The sequence below is a fragment of the Moschus berezovskii genome, chromosome 4 (assembly GCF_049115385.1).
Source record: "Moschus berezovskii isolate FMDL1 chromosome 4, NW_MosBer_1.0, whole genome shotgun sequence".
Taxonomy (NCBI): Eukaryota; Metazoa; Chordata; class Mammalia; order Artiodactyla; family Moschidae; genus Moschus; species Moschus berezovskii.
This window is the reverse complement of record NC_142463.1, coordinates 33,660,982-33,676,590: the sequence shown is the minus strand read 5'-3', so window position 1 is coordinate 33,676,590 and position 15,609 is coordinate 33,660,982. Positions and strand designations below refer to the sequence as shown.

The window sequence follows — 15,609 nt, the reverse complement described above, 5'->3', positions numbered from 1 at the left end:
GACTATAAAGAAAGCTGAGCGCTGAAGAATTGATACTTTTGAACTGTGGTGTTGAAGAAGACTTGAGCGTCCCTTGGACTGCAAGGAGATCCAACCAGTCCAACCTAAAGGAAATAAGTCCTGAATATTCATTGGAAGGACTGATGGTGAAGCTGAAACTCTCAATACTTTGGCCATCTAATGTGAAGAACTGACTCATCGGAAAAGATTCTGATGCTGGGAAAAATTGATGGCAGGAAGAGAAGGGGATAACAGAATGAGATGGTTGGATGGCATCACTGACTCAATGGACATGAGTTTGAGTAAACGTCAGGAGTTGTTGATGGAAAGGGAGGACTGGTGTGCTGCAGTCCACAGGGTCGCAGAGTCAGACATGACTGAATGGCTGAACTGAACTGAATTGAACCTCGATTGTCAATTTGAATATCCGGAACCTGACTCTTATTTGTGGCATGTGTCCTTTTTTTGGACACTGATGCATCAGACTCAGTTGACTTCTTGCCACTTAATAGATCACATAATTATCTTATTCCTAATCCTTTCCTTATCAAGCAACCTTCTGATTATAGTCTGGCTTCCTTTGCCTGGACTCCCTTGGCTGCGAGGGAGGGAACATGCTGACTTGAGGACACAAATGGCCTGTGCCCTTGTAGTTCGGGTAGTTACAGTTACTGCTGTCACCCAATAAGTTGGCATCCTGATTTTATGTCAGTCTAGTGAGCTTGGTTAATGAAAACTGTTCCTGAGAGATGGATCTGTTGGTCATGTGTTGTCCCATTGGATTTATGAGCTTTTAAGGCCAAGGGCTAAATAGAAATATGGAAAATCCATTAGAATCAAGTTACTCAAGATGCCTCTTTCATGATAAACAGCTTCTCTCCTCTAGAGACACTGTGTCTACTTTGCTATTGGCTGTGAGTGAGTTTGTTTTTTATATTTGCATTCAACTACATAGTTGTAGTTTTAATTTTTCATTTAATTTTTATAAAAATTAAAAAAATTTAAATTATCATTACATAAATAACCAGAATGACAAATACAGTTGCAAAAACTGGTAGAACTAAGGTGTCCTAAGCACAGAGTAACCGCTAACTGTCCAGTTGACAAGAAGATAGCCTGTGGTTTTGTTGTGTGTTTATTCATTTGTCCCTGTAAAAAGAATTTGACACTTTACAGTCATTTACAGAAATGACTTTTGTTTATTTGATTTCACAAAAAGCTGTATCATGTTCGTATATTTTTTGAGTATCTGTTTCTTAAATATGAGAAAGAAAATTAATTTTGTTCTAAGCTGGGGGACAGCTTTTTGATTATTTTTGATTGTCATACTGACTATGGAGGTAGGATTGCTGGTGTTTAATGGGCATGCAGTGGGCAGGGATCTTAAATACCCTGTAGTGGCCCAGAGAGCTCTCCAGAGTGAGGTATTGTCCAGCCCCCAAATCTTGAAAGTGCCCCTCTTAAGAAACATAGTTGGCTGATTTCTTTAAGTGACCTGAATAACTGTGCACATAGCACCATCTAGTGGGGGAAATATCAATAGGTAATAAGCAAAATCTCATAGCAGGAATGAGAAAATTAAAAAATCTGAACTTTCTGTAAAATGATAAGTTATAGAATCCCAGATTTTGAAGCAAGAAGGAAAACTGGAGATAATCTGGTCCATCTTCTCCTTTTACAGATTAAAAAATTAGGGCCCAAAGAGTTGCAGCGATTTGTCCAGTAACATACGTGTGTGCGTGCATGCTGAGTCGTTTCAGTTGTGTCCAACTCTGTGATCCTATGGACTGTAGCCCACCAGGCTCCTCTATCCATGGAGTTCTTCAGGCAAGAATAATGGAGTGGGTTCCCTTGTTACGGGCTTCCCAGGTGGCACTAGTGGTAAAGAACCCACCTGTCGGGGCAAGAGATAAAGCAGATGCAGGTTCAATCCCTGGGTTGGGAAGATCCCCTGGAGAAGGGCATGGCAACCCACTCCAGTATTCTTGCTGGAGAATCCCATGGACAGAGGAGCCTGGTGGGCTGCAGTCCATAGGGTCACAGAGTTGGACACAACGGAAGTGACTTAGCACGCAGTTAGTATTACAGCAAGAGCCAGGGCTAGAATTCAGGTCTCAGTTTTCCAGGTTGGTATTCTGAGCCTTTTACGTAGAAAACTGACCATCTTTGTGTACTATTTGTGTTAAAGTCTTATGTTTTTGGTGATTTATTTAAGAAAGAAAAAATAATAAATGAGAACATCTCATTTACTAAGTGTGCCATGAAGTAAGCTCCCATAATGCATGTATTATAGATTACATCTTATGTTGAACCTGATTGTTTCACTTAGAGAAATGAGACAAGCTGTTGTGATTTCATTTAATTTTTTTTAGTTGCTATGATTTCAGCAGAAGTTTTTGAATCTTATGATAAAACTTTTTAGGATAGATAAAAAATAAATGCCTGAAAATTTATTAAAATTACATAGAACTGACATGTTGGCAATCAAAAATGCAGAAAACTTTAAAATGAATCATAAAATAATGGAAGTTCTCATTTTTCCTGTTAGGGTACATAAAATTGGATTTGATAAGTCATTTTTTTTCTTTTTAAGTGAGCGGGATTGGCACATATTGAGAATAGTTTAGCAATCACCATCCCAAGACTGTGTCACATTTAGTTGGAAAAGAGCATTTTTTAATTATTGACTGGAAAACGTTGTTTAAACGAGAAGTGGGTTATAAGGTGAGCTTTAACAAGTGGTACGATATTGGGAAAATGAACCTGTAAGAGACTGAATTCAACTGAGACATCCTGGTAGATGATGATGATAATGGTAGTGATGGTAACAATGATGATGATTTTTGACAACAGTGATAATAATAGTTCACATTTCTTTACGTATTGCTCATATTCTGAGTGTTTTTTAAATATGCTACCTCTTTTAATCTTCATAGCAACCCTGTGAAGTACAATTATTCTCTTATTTTTATGGATGAAACAGGGATGGAGAAAGCAAGTAACTTGTCAAAGGGCTCACAGATAGTAAAGTTTTCCCCTCCTGCTTCTGAAAAGGAACTTTTTGATAATATTGGGTTGGCCAAAAGTTTTGCTCTGTAAGATGGTATGGAATAACTTGAACAAACTTTTTGGTCAACCCAATACTTTAACCTGCTAGGAACAGTTTTGGACATCTGTCCTATTGTCTGTAAAATGACCATTTTTATATATGTTTTCAGTTCCTTTAAATTTAAAAATAGCCTCAGTGTATTCTTCTACATCTAAGAATCCAGTTACCCTTCTGCTACAGTTCTTTATAGTGTTATCTCCGATGGCTGTTTTATCTACCACAGGTCTATGTAGAATACCGGGGAGATTGCCAGAATGACTCGGACAAGTGTAGGGTGTTATTGCCATTCCAAAGAAAAATTCAGAACTGCTAGTGTCAGAATTTACGTCTTAGAGAACATGATATCTGGCAGGAGTTTGGTTGGAGAGTCTAGGTGAATAGAAAGAGTAAGATTTAGAGATGCTTTTCTTCTGCCCCATTTCTCTTTCTCTCTTCTTCTGGGACTTCTATAATGTATAAATTGGTCTGCTGATGGGTAATATTGCATAAATTCCTTAAGCTTTTTTCACTCTTATAATTTTTGGTTGGTTTGTTTACTTCTCTGATGAGATGATTTCTAATGCCTTGTCTTCAAGTTCACTGATCCTTTCTGGATCTAGTCTGATGTTGAATCCCTCAACTGAAATTTTTCAGTTTACTATTTTTCAGATAGTATTCTTCAGTTCCAAGATATATGTTTGGTACTCTAGTAATTTCTCTCGGCTGCGATTCATGCATTTCTCCTGACCTGGATGAGTAGCTTTATGATGGCTGGTTTGAATTCTCTATCAGGTAAATCACACATCAGTATCATTAGGGTTGATTTCTGGAGATTTAGCTTGTTTCTTCAGGACTTATTTCCCCGTTTCTTCATTTCTCTTGACTTATTGTGTTGGTATCTTCACAACGGAAAAAACAACCTCTTCTTTCAGTCTTCACAGACTGGCCTCACACAGGAGGAGATCTTTGCTGATCAGCCCAGCCAGAGACTTAGTGGTAAGCTCTCAAACATTCAGTTCAGTTCAGTCGCTCAGTCGTGTCCGACTCTTTGTTACCCCATGAATCGCAGCACGCCAGGCCTCCCCGTCCATCACCAACTCACGGAGTTTACCAGAACTCATGTCCATCGAGTCGGTGATGCCATCCAGCCATCTCATCCTCTGTCGTCCCCTTCTCCTCCTGCCCCCAATTCCTCCCAGCATCAGGGTCTTTTCCAATGAGTCAGTTCTTTGCGTGAGGTGGCCCAAGTATTGGAGTTTCAGCTTCAGCATCAGTCCTTCCAATGAACACCCAGGACTGATCTCCTTTAGGATGGACTGGTTGGGATCTCAAACATTCAGGCTAGTCTAAATCTGTCTTTGGTTTTAATGCTCCCCAGGCATCTAAAGTATTCTAGAGTCTGTTAGTGCCCTTAGATAGGTGTGACAGTGGCTAGTCCCTTGGGCAGCTCCTAGAAATGTAGGAACATTACATGTGTGGTTCACCTCCTACTGCCCCAGGGCACTGGGATTTTTCGTGTTGTTGTTTGTGTGGTGTATCACATTGATTTATTTGTGGATGTTGAAAAATCCTTGTATCCCTGGGATAAATCCCACTTGATCATGGTAAATGATCTTTTTAATGTATTGTCGGATTCAGTTTGCTAGTATTCTGTTGAGGATTTTTGCATCATGTTCAACAGTGACATTGGCCTGTAATTTTTGTGTATAGGTGAGATCTTCATCTAGTTTTTGGTGTCAGGGTGATGCTGGCCTTATAAAATGAATTAGGAAGTGTTCCTTCCTCTTCAGTTTTTGGGCATAGTTTCAGAAATATAAGTGTTAACTCTTCTCTATGTTTTTGGTAGAATTCACCTGTGAAGCCCTCTAGTTCTGGACTTTTGTTTGTTGGGCATTTTTAAATTATTAATTCAGTTTCATTACTGGTAATATATTTTCTGTTTCTTCCTGGTTCAATCTTGGGAAATTGTACCTTTCTAAGAACTTGTTCATATCTTCCAGGTTGTCCCTTTTATTGGCATGTAGTTGTTTGCAGTAGTCTTTTATGATCATTTGCATTTCTGTGATACTGGTTGTAGCTTCCCCTTTTTCATTTCTAGTTTTATTGATTTGAGCCCTCTCCCTTCTTTTTTTTTTTTTTCTTGAGTCTGGCTAAAGGTTTATCAGTTTATTTTTTCAAAGAAACCAGCTCTTAGTTTCATTGATTTTTTTTTTTTCCCCATTTTTTTTTGTTTTGTTGCTGTTTCTTTCCTTCTACTAAATTTCGGTTTTGGGTTTTATTCCCCTTTCTCTGGTTTCTTTATGCATAAGTCAGGGTTGTTTATTTGAGAGTTTTCTTGTTTCTTGAGGTTAAGTGTGTTATCACTGTAAACGGCCCTGTTAGAACTGCTTTTGCTGTGTCCCATAGGTTTTGGTTCGTTGTATTTTCATTTTCACTTATCTCTAGATATTTTTTTAATTTCCTCTGTGATTTCTTCAGTGATCCATTGGTTGTTTAGTAACATAGTGTTAGACCTCTACTAAACAGTATGCTTTTAAACAATCGAAGACTTTAAAGAAACCACAAGGGAAATTAATAAATACAGAGATGAATGAAAATGAAAACAATATACCCAAAGTTAGCTCTCAAATATACAACCTAACTTTACAACTTAGCTAGAAAAAGAATAGACTAAACTCAGAGCTATTAGAAGGAAATTTTAAAAAGATTAGAGTGTGGATAAATTAGAGAATAGAAAAACAACAGAGAAGCATCAACAGAACCAAAATTTTGTTCTCTGAAAAGATAAACAAAATTGACAAATCATGAACTAGCTGGACTAATAAAAATATAAAGATGATTCAGATTACTAAGATCAGAAATGAAGTTGGGGACACCTTTACTGATTTTGTAGAAGTAGATTATAATAGTGTGCTGTGAACAATTGTTTGCCCCAGATTGGATAGCCTAGATGAAATGGACAAATTCCTAGAAACACAAAACCTACCAAGACTAAATCATGGAGAAATAGAAAATCTGAATAGACCTATAACTGCTGGTGCTAGTAGTAAAGAACCTGCCTGCCATTGCAGGAGACGTAAGAGACACAAGTTCAGTCTCTGAATTGGGAAGATCCCCTGGAGGAGAGCATAGCAACCCACTCCACTATTCTTGCCCAGAAAATCCCATAGACAGAGTGTCCTGGTGGGCTACAGTCCATGGGGTCACAAATAGTTGGACATGACTGAAGTGACTTAGTACACATAACTAGTAATTAGATTGAGTCAATGATCAGAATCTTCCAACAGAGTGAAGTCTTGGATCTGATAGCATCACTGATGAATTCTGCCAAACATTTAAAGAATTAATATCAGTACTTCTCAAATTTCCCCATAAGAGTGAAGAGGAGGGAGTACTTTCTTATCTGTGAAATCAGTATAATCCTAATATCAAAGCCAGACAAAGACAAGCTACAAGAAAAGAATATCCCTTATGAACACTGGTGCAAAGATTCTCAAAAGAATACTATCAAACAGAATTCAGAAGCCTGTTATAAGGATTATACACTGTGGCCAAATGAGATTTATCCCTGGAATGCAAGAATGAGTCAACATACAAAAGTTAATCAATGATATGCTATTATTAACAAAATGAAGGAAAAAAGTGTGTGATTATCTTAATTGATACAGAAAAAACATTTGACAAAATTCAGCACCCTTTCATGATAAGGGACAGGCAACAAAATGGAGACAAAAAGAAAACTGTATCACTGCAATGAAAACCATACATGAAAAACACATAGCAGCAAAGACTGAAAACTTTTCCTTTAAGATCAAGAACAAGACAAGGATGCCCACTTTCACTTCCATTCAACATAGCAGTAGTGGAACTTTTAGCCAGAGCAAGAAAAAGAAATAACAAGCATCCAAATTACAAAAGAAGAAGTAAAATTATTTCTTTTTGCAGATGATATGATCATGTGTGTAGAAAATCCTAAAGACTCTGCCAAAAAAGCTGTTTAAACTAATAAAAGAATTTAGCAAAGTAGCAGGCTACAAAATCAGCACACACAAATCAGTTGTATTTCTATTCATGAACAGTGAATAATCTAAAAAGGAAAACTACAAAAATAATTCCATTTGCAATAGCACCCATAAGAGTAAAAGACTTGGGAATTAACTAAGGAGGGAAAAGGCTTGTACAGTGAAAACTGCAAAACATTTCTGGAGCAACTTAAAGAAGACATGAATGAATGGAAAAACATCCTGTGCTTATGGATTGTGAAACTTAATATTGCTAAAATGTCAGTACCCAAGCCAATCTACAAATTCAGTGTAATCTCTGTAAAAATGCCAGTGATTTTTTTTTTTTGGAGAAATAGAAAAACCTATCCTAGAGACTTCCCTGGTGATCCAGTGGCTAAGAGTCCACATTTCCACTGCAGGGGTTTTAGATTCAGTCCCTGATCGGGGAAGTTCCATATGACATATAGCATGGCCGAAAAAAGAGAAAAACCTATCCTAAAATTCATATACAGTCTTTTTTTTTTTTTTTTGCTTGTCTTTTTTTTTTAATTTATTTTGTTGGAGGCAAATTACCTTACATTAATATATTAGTTGGTTTTGCCATACATTGACACGAATCTCCCCCGGGTGTACATGTGTTCCCTTTCTTGAACCCCCCTCCTACCTCCCTCTTCCCCATATCCTCCCTCCAGGTCAACCGCATGCACCAGCCCCAAGCATCCTGTATCATGCGTCGAACCTGGACTGGTGATTCATTTCACATATGATAATATACATGCTACAATGCCGTTCTCCCCAATCATCCCACCTTCACCCTCTCCCACAGAGTCCCAAAGACTGTTCTATATGCCTATGTCTCTTTTGCAGTCTCGTATACAGGGTTAAGGTTACCATCTTTCTAAATTCCATATATATGCATTAGTGAACTGTATTGATGTTTTTCTTTCTGGCTTACTTCACTCTGTATAATAGGCTCCAATTTCATCCACCTCATTAAAACTGATTCAAATGCATTCTTTTTGATGGCTGAAAAATACTCCATTGTGTATATGTACCAAAGCTTTCTTATCCATTCATCTGTAGGTGGACATCTAGGTTGCTTCCATGTCCTGGCTATTATAAACAGTGCTGCAATGAACATTGGAGTACATGTGTCTCTTTCAATTCTGTTTTCCTCGGTGTGTATGCCCAGGAGTGCGATTGCTGGATCATATGGCAGTTCTATTTCCAGTTTTTTGAGGAATCTCCACACTGTTCTCCATAGTGGCTGTACTAGTTTGCATTCCCACCAACAGTGTAAGAGGGTTCCCTTCTCTTCACACCCTCTCCAGCATTTATTGCATATAGACTTTTGGATAGCTGCCATTCTGACTGGTGTGAAATGGTATCTCATTGTGGTTTTGATTTGCATTTCTCGGATTATGAGGGATGTTGAGCATTTTTCCATGTGTTTGTTAGTCATCTTTATGTCTTCTTTGGAGAAATGTCTGTTTAGTTCTTTGGCCCACTTTTTGATTGGGTCACTTATTTTTCTGGAATTGAGCTGCAGGAGCTGCTTGTATATTTTGGAGACTAATCCTTTATCACTTGCTTCATTTGCTATTATTTTCTCCCATTCTGAAGGCTGTCTTTTCACCTTGCTTATAGTTTCTTTTGCTGTGCAGAAGCTTTTGATTTTAATTAGGTCCCATTTGTTTATTTTTGCTTTTATTTCCAATATTCTGGGAGGTGGGTCTTGGAGGATCCTGCTGTGATTTATTTCGGAGAGTGTTTTGCCTATGTTCTCCTCCAGGAGTTTTATAGAATCTGGTCTTACATTTAGCTCTCTAATCCATTTTGAGTTTACTTTGGTGTATGGGGTTAGGAAGTGTTCTAGTTTCATTCTTTTACAAGTGGCTGACCAGTTTTCCCAGCACCACTTGTTAAAGAGACTGTCTTTTCTCCATTTTATATCCTTGCCTCCTTTGTTGAAGATAAGGTGTCCATAGGTGCGTGGATTTATCTCTGGGCTTTCTGTTTTGTTCCATTGATCTATATTTCTGTCTTTATGCCAGTACCATACTGTCTTGATGACGTGGCTTTGTAGTAGAGCCTGAAGTCTGGCAGGTTAAACCTCCAGTTCCATTCTTCTTCTTCAAGATTGCTTTGGCTATTCGAGGTTTTTTGTATTTCCATACAAATTGTGAGATTATTTGTTCTAGTTCTGTGAAAAATATCGTTGGTAGCTTGATAGGGATTGCATTGAATGTATAAATTACTTTGGGTAGTATACTCATTTTCACGATATTTATTCTTCCAATCCACGAACACGGTATATTTCTCCATCTATTACTGTCCTCTTTGATTACTTTCACTAGTGTTTTATAGTTTTCTATGTACAAGTCTTTTGTTTCCTTAGGTAGATATATTCCTAAGTATTTAATTCTTTTCGTTGCAACAGTGAATGGACTAGTTTCCTTAATTTCTCTTTCTATTTTCTTATTATTAGTGTATAGGAATGCAAGGGATTTCTGTGTGTTGATTTTATATCCTGCAACTTTACTGTATTCATTGATTAGCTCTAGTAGTTTTCTGGTATAGTCTTTAGGAGGGTTTTCTGTGTAGAGGATCATGTCATCTGCGAACAGTTGAGGAACCTGAATAACCAAAACAATCTTGAAAAAGAACAAAACTTGAAGACTCATGTTTCCTAATTTCAAAACTTACTCTCCAAGTGTGCAGTAATCCAAGCAGTGTGGTGTTAGTATGAAAGACTTATAGACCAGTAGAAGAGAGTAGATAGCCCAGAAATAAACCATTATGCATATGGCCAAATGATTTTTTTTTTGTCAAAAGTGGAAAATGGGTAAAGGACAATCTTTTCAGGAAATAATACTTAAGAAAAGAGGATCAGTTTAGTTCAGTCACGTCCGACTCTATGCTACCCCGTGGACTGCATCACACCAGGCTTCCCTGTCCATTACCTACTCCTGGAACTTGCTCAAACTCATGTCCATCGAGTCGGTGATGCCATCCAACCATCTCATCCTCTGTCGTCTCCTTTTCCTTTCGCCTTCAATCTTTCTCAGCATCAGGGTCACAAAACGGTCTTTTCCAATGAGTCAGTTCTTCGCATCAGGTGGCCAAAGTATTGGAGTTTCAGCTCCAGCATCAGTCCTTCCAGTGAATATTCAGGACTGATTTCCTTTAGGATGGACTGGTTTGATCTTCTTCCAGTCCAAGGGACTCTCAAGAGTCTTTTCCAACACCACAGTTCAAAAGCATCAATTCTTCATCACTCAGCTTTCTGTGTAGTCCAACTCTCACATCCATACATGACTACTGGAAACACCATAGCTTTGACTGTATGGACCTTTGTCAGTAAAGTAATGTCTCTGCTTTTTAATATGCTGTCTAGGCTTGTCATAGCTTTTATTCCAAGGAGCAAGCATCTTTTAATTTCATGGCTGCAGTCACCATTTGTAGTTATTTTGGAGCCTAAGAAAATAAAGTCTGTCACTGTTTCCATTGTTTTCCCATTTATTTGCCATGAAGTGATAGGTTCAGATACCATGATCTTACTTTTCTGAATGTTGAGTTTTAAGCTAACTTTTTCTTCTCTTTCACTTTCATCAAGAGGCTCTTTAGTTCCTCTCCCTTTCTGCCATAAGGGTGGTGTCATCTGCATATCTGAGGTTATTGATATTTCTCCTGGCAATCTTGATTCCAGCTTGTGCTTCATCGAGTCCAGCATGTAGCATAATAAGCAAGGTGACAATATACAGCTTTGATGTGCTCCTTTCCGAATTTGGAATCAGTCCATTGTTCTATGTCCAGTTCTAACTGTTGCTTCTGGACCTGCATACACATTTCTCCACAAAAGAGTGGAGCTGGACCTTTATTAACACTGTATACAAAAACTAACTCGGACCTAAGTGTAAGACCTAAAACAAAAACTTAGGAAAAAAGCACAGGGCAAAACCCTTCACAACATTGGTTTTGGTAATGATTTCTTAGATATGACTCCAAAGGCACAAATGACAAGAGAAAAAGTAGACAAATTGGACTTCATGAAAATTAAACAAAATTTGCATCAAAAGACACCATTCACAGAGTGTTAGTTGCTCTGTTGTATCCAACTCTTTGTGACCCTATGGGCTGTAGCCCGCCAGGCTCCTCTGTCTGTGGGATTTTCCAGGCTAGAATACTGGAGTGGGTTGCCATTTCCTTCTTCAGGGGATCTTCCCAACCCAGGCATTGTACCTGGGTCTCCTGCATTTCAAACAGATTCCTTACCACCTGAGCCACTAGGGAAGCCCTATCCCCAGAGTAAAAAGAGACAGCTCACAGAATGGGAGGAAATGTTTGCAAATCGTGTATCTGATAAAGGATTAATATCTGAATATATAGAGAACTTCTAAATTTCAACAACAATAAAAACCTGATTCAAAAATGGGCAAAAAACTTGAATAGATATTTCTCCAGAGAAGAAATATGTGGATGGCCAATACGCACGTGGAAAGGTGTTCAGCACCACTGATAATTAGGGAAATGCAAGTTAAAACTGCAGTGAGATACTACTTCACATTCTTTCAGTTCAGTTCAGTCGCTCAGTCGTGTCCGACTCTGCGACCCCATGAATCACAGCACGCCAGGCCTCCCTGTCCATCACCAACTCCCAGAGTTCACTCAAACTCATGTCCATAGAGTCGATGATGCCATCCAGCCATCTCATTCTCCGTCGTCCCCTTCTCCTCCTACCCGCAATCCTTCCCAGTATCAGAGTCTTTTCCAGTGAGTCAACTCTTCGCATGAGGTGGCCAAAGTATTGGAGTCTCAGCTTTAGCATCAGTCCTTCCAATGAACACCCAGGACTGATCTCCTTTAGGATTGACTGGTTGGATCTCCTTGCAGTCCAAGGGACTCTCAAGAGTCTTCTCCAGCACCACAGTTCAAAAGCATCAATTCTTCGGCGCTCAGCTTTCTTCACAGTCCAACTCTCACATCCATACATGACCACTGGAAAAACCATAGCCTTGACTAGACGGACCTTGGTTGGCAAAGTAATGTCTCTGCTTTTTAATATGCTATCTAGGTTGGCCATAACTTTCCTTCCAAGAGCAAAGCTATTATCAAAATAACATAAAATAACAAGTGTTTGTGAGGATATGAAGAAATTGGATGGGAATGTAAAATGGTCCAGACACCATGGAAATGAAATGTTGGTTTCTGAAAAAATTTAAAAATGAAATTACCATATGATTCAGCAACTTCACGTATGTGTAAATTCCCTGAAAGATTGAAAGCTTGGTCTTGAAAAGATATTTGTACACCCATGTTCATAGCAGCATTTTTCACAATAGCTAATGTGGAAGCAACCCAAGTACCCACTGACTGTTGAATGGATAAACAAAATGTGGTACATACATACAATGAGATATCATCCAGTCTTAAAAAGGTAAAAAATTCTGTAATATGCTATAACGTGGATGAACCTTGAGGACATTATGCCCAGTGAAATGCCAGGTGCAAAAAGACAAATATTGTGTGATTCCACTTATTTGAGGTATTTTAAGAGTGGTCAAAGTCATGACAGAAATAATAATAGTAGTTGCCTGGGGCTGAGGGGAGGGAAGAATGGAGGGTTATTGTTTAATAGGTATGGAGTTTCAGTTTCACTAGATGAAAAGAGTTGAGTCTAGTTATGGGTATAGATGACTGTACAACAATGTGAATGTATTCAGTACCACTGAGCTGTATACTTAAAAGTGGTTAAGATGGTCAATTTGTTATATGTATTTTACCACAATAAAAAAAGAACGGTTTTGCTTTAAACATTGAATAAAACTTCTTTGAATTTCAGATTATTTTTTCTTTTCATTTTCCGAGTATTTAAAAATGGCTTTAATGGTGTTTATTAAAAATGATGTGGTATAGATGTTGACTGTCTAAATTAGCATACAGTGTTCTTTATTTGTCTTTTGTGTGTCAAGTTGCACTGTTTTAAGGCTGATAGCACATTAAAGCTTTTGATAGCACATTTTAGTCAATGCAGTATAATTTTTAAAATTGTTTTAATCAAAAGTAAAACTGGTTGGGAAATACAATATAATCACTTTTCTCCCAGCCAGTTTTTATAGAAAAAATTGAACAGGTTTATAATAATATTTACTAAGTCACCTTGTGTAGGATTTAGAAAATAAATTTTAGTATAAAATTAACTGGACATGGAACAACGGACTGGTTCCAAATAGGAAATGGAGTACGTCAAGGTTGTATATTGTCACCCTGCTTATTTAACTTATATGCAGAGTACATCATGAGGAACACTGGACTGGAAGAAGCACAAGCTGGAATCAAGATTGCCGGGAGAAATATCAATAACCTCAGATATGCAGATGACACCACCCTTATGGCAGAAAGTGAAGAGGAACTAAAAAACTTCTTGATGAAAGTGAAAGAGGAGAGTGAAAAGGTTGGCTTGAAGCTCAACATTCAGAAAACAAAGATCATGGCATCTGGTCCCGTCACTTCATGGGAAATAGATGGGGAAACAGTGGAAACAGTGTCAGACTTTATTTTTTTGGGCTCCAAAATCACTGCAGATGGTGACTGCAGCCATGAAATTAAAGGACGCTTACTCCTTGAAAGGAAAGTTATGACCAACCTAGATAGTATATTAAAAAGCAGAGACATTACTTTGCCAACCAAGGTCCGTCTAGTCAAGGCTATGGTTTTTTCAGTGGCCATGTATGGATGTGAGAGTTGGACTGTGAAGAAAGCTGATCACCGAAGAATTGATGCTTTTGAACTGTGGTGCTGGAGAAGACTCTTGAGAGTCCCTTGGACTGCAAGGAGATCCAACCAGTCCATTCTAAAGGAGATCAATCCTGGGTGTTCATTGGAAGGACTGATGCTAAAGCTGAAACTCCAATACTTTGGCCACCTCATGCGACGAGTTGCCTCACTGGAAAAGACTCTGATGCTGGGAGGGACTGAGGGCAGGAGGAGAAGGGGACGACAGAGAATGAGTTGGCTGGATGGCATCACCGATTTGATGGACATGAGTTTGAGTGAACTCCGGGAGTTGGTGATGGACAGGGAGGCCTGGCATGCTGTGATTCATGGGGTTGCAAAGAGTCGGACACGACTGAGCGACTGAACTGAACTGAACATTTCAGAAATAAAAGTCTTGCTCCTCCTCCACCATCAAACACCCCATTTATCTCTTAGGGTAGCTACTATTAATGTTTCTTAAATAGCTTTCGAGAAATGATCTATGAATAGATAAGTATATGTATATGAGTATATGATGGAATTGTAAACACACACACACAAAATCTATATACCCCATCTTTTTTTTTTTAAAGATTCATTTTTTGTAAGGTATTTTGAATGGCTTAAATATGTTCTTCAGTAAGTTCAAGGAAAAGTAGCCAAATTGATGTGTACATTAAAACTATAACTGTCTTTAACAGAAAAAACAAAATTCTGTAAAGCAATTATCCATCAATTAAAAAGTAAATAAATTTAGAAAATACATTACTCATACATTCATAAATGTTCACTTCAAGTGGGTTGACGAGGCAAATGTAAACAAATGTATTAAAAGAAATCATAGAGTAATATATCTGATTTCAAACTTGTGAAATCCTTCTTAAGCGTAAATACAATAAAAGAAATTTGTAAAGGAGAAAGTTAAGCTTTGGCCAAAAAAATATCAATAAATAAAACCTATAGGGTAGGTTTGGAGAAGGCAATGGCACCCCACTCCAGTACTCTTGCCTGGGAAATCCCATGGACGGAGGAGCCTGGTAGGCTTCTAAGAGTCGGACACGACTGAGCGACTTCCCTTTCACTTTTCACTTTCATGCATTGGAGAAGGAAATGGCAACCCACTCCAGTGTTCTTGCCTGGAGAATCCCAGGGATGGCAGAGCCTGGTGGGCTGCCATCTATGGGGTCGCATAGTCGGACACGACTGAAACGACTTAGCAGCAGCAGCAGCAGCATAGTGTAGGTTTATTATCCTTTAAAAAAGAGTTCCAAGAGGGAATGACTGATTTTAAATGTAATGCATGCTAATAGTTGGTGGAATGAAACAGCATAAGAACATTAACTTTTTCTGGAGTCAACACTTTAATCTTATATTCTAAAATGCAGAACCATTTTTCTAGTAAGATATAATGCAAATAAAATTGGAATTTCATATAAAAATCTGTCTTTATTTGAGGTCTTCTAATTATTCTGGTGTTATAGATGAGTAAATTTCTTTATTATGGTTCATTAACAGATTAGATTTTAAAATCTTTTTATGAAAACCTAAAAAATTTTAATTTATGTGGAAGATTTTTGCCCTCTATATACGTTCTTAATATCCATCATACTTCTTGGGAGTGGGATTATTGTAGAAGTTGTATAGTGGGAAGGGCAAGGGAGGAGGATGCTTTACCATATTGTTTTGAGTTTGGTTTTTTTTTTTAAAGCAATGAGCATATTCTACTTATTAAAATGATAGTGGTAAATATTTTTAAGAAAT

General features: G+C 38.0%; 1 protein-coding gene across 4 annotated transcripts in view; it reads left to right on the top strand.

Annotated features, from left to right (window-relative positions):
* The window catches only part of OMA1 (OMA1 zinc metallopeptidase), a 74,967-nt gene that overhangs the window by 40,993 nt on the left and 18,365 nt on the right, over positions 1–15,609 (top strand). The window lies entirely within an intron of this gene.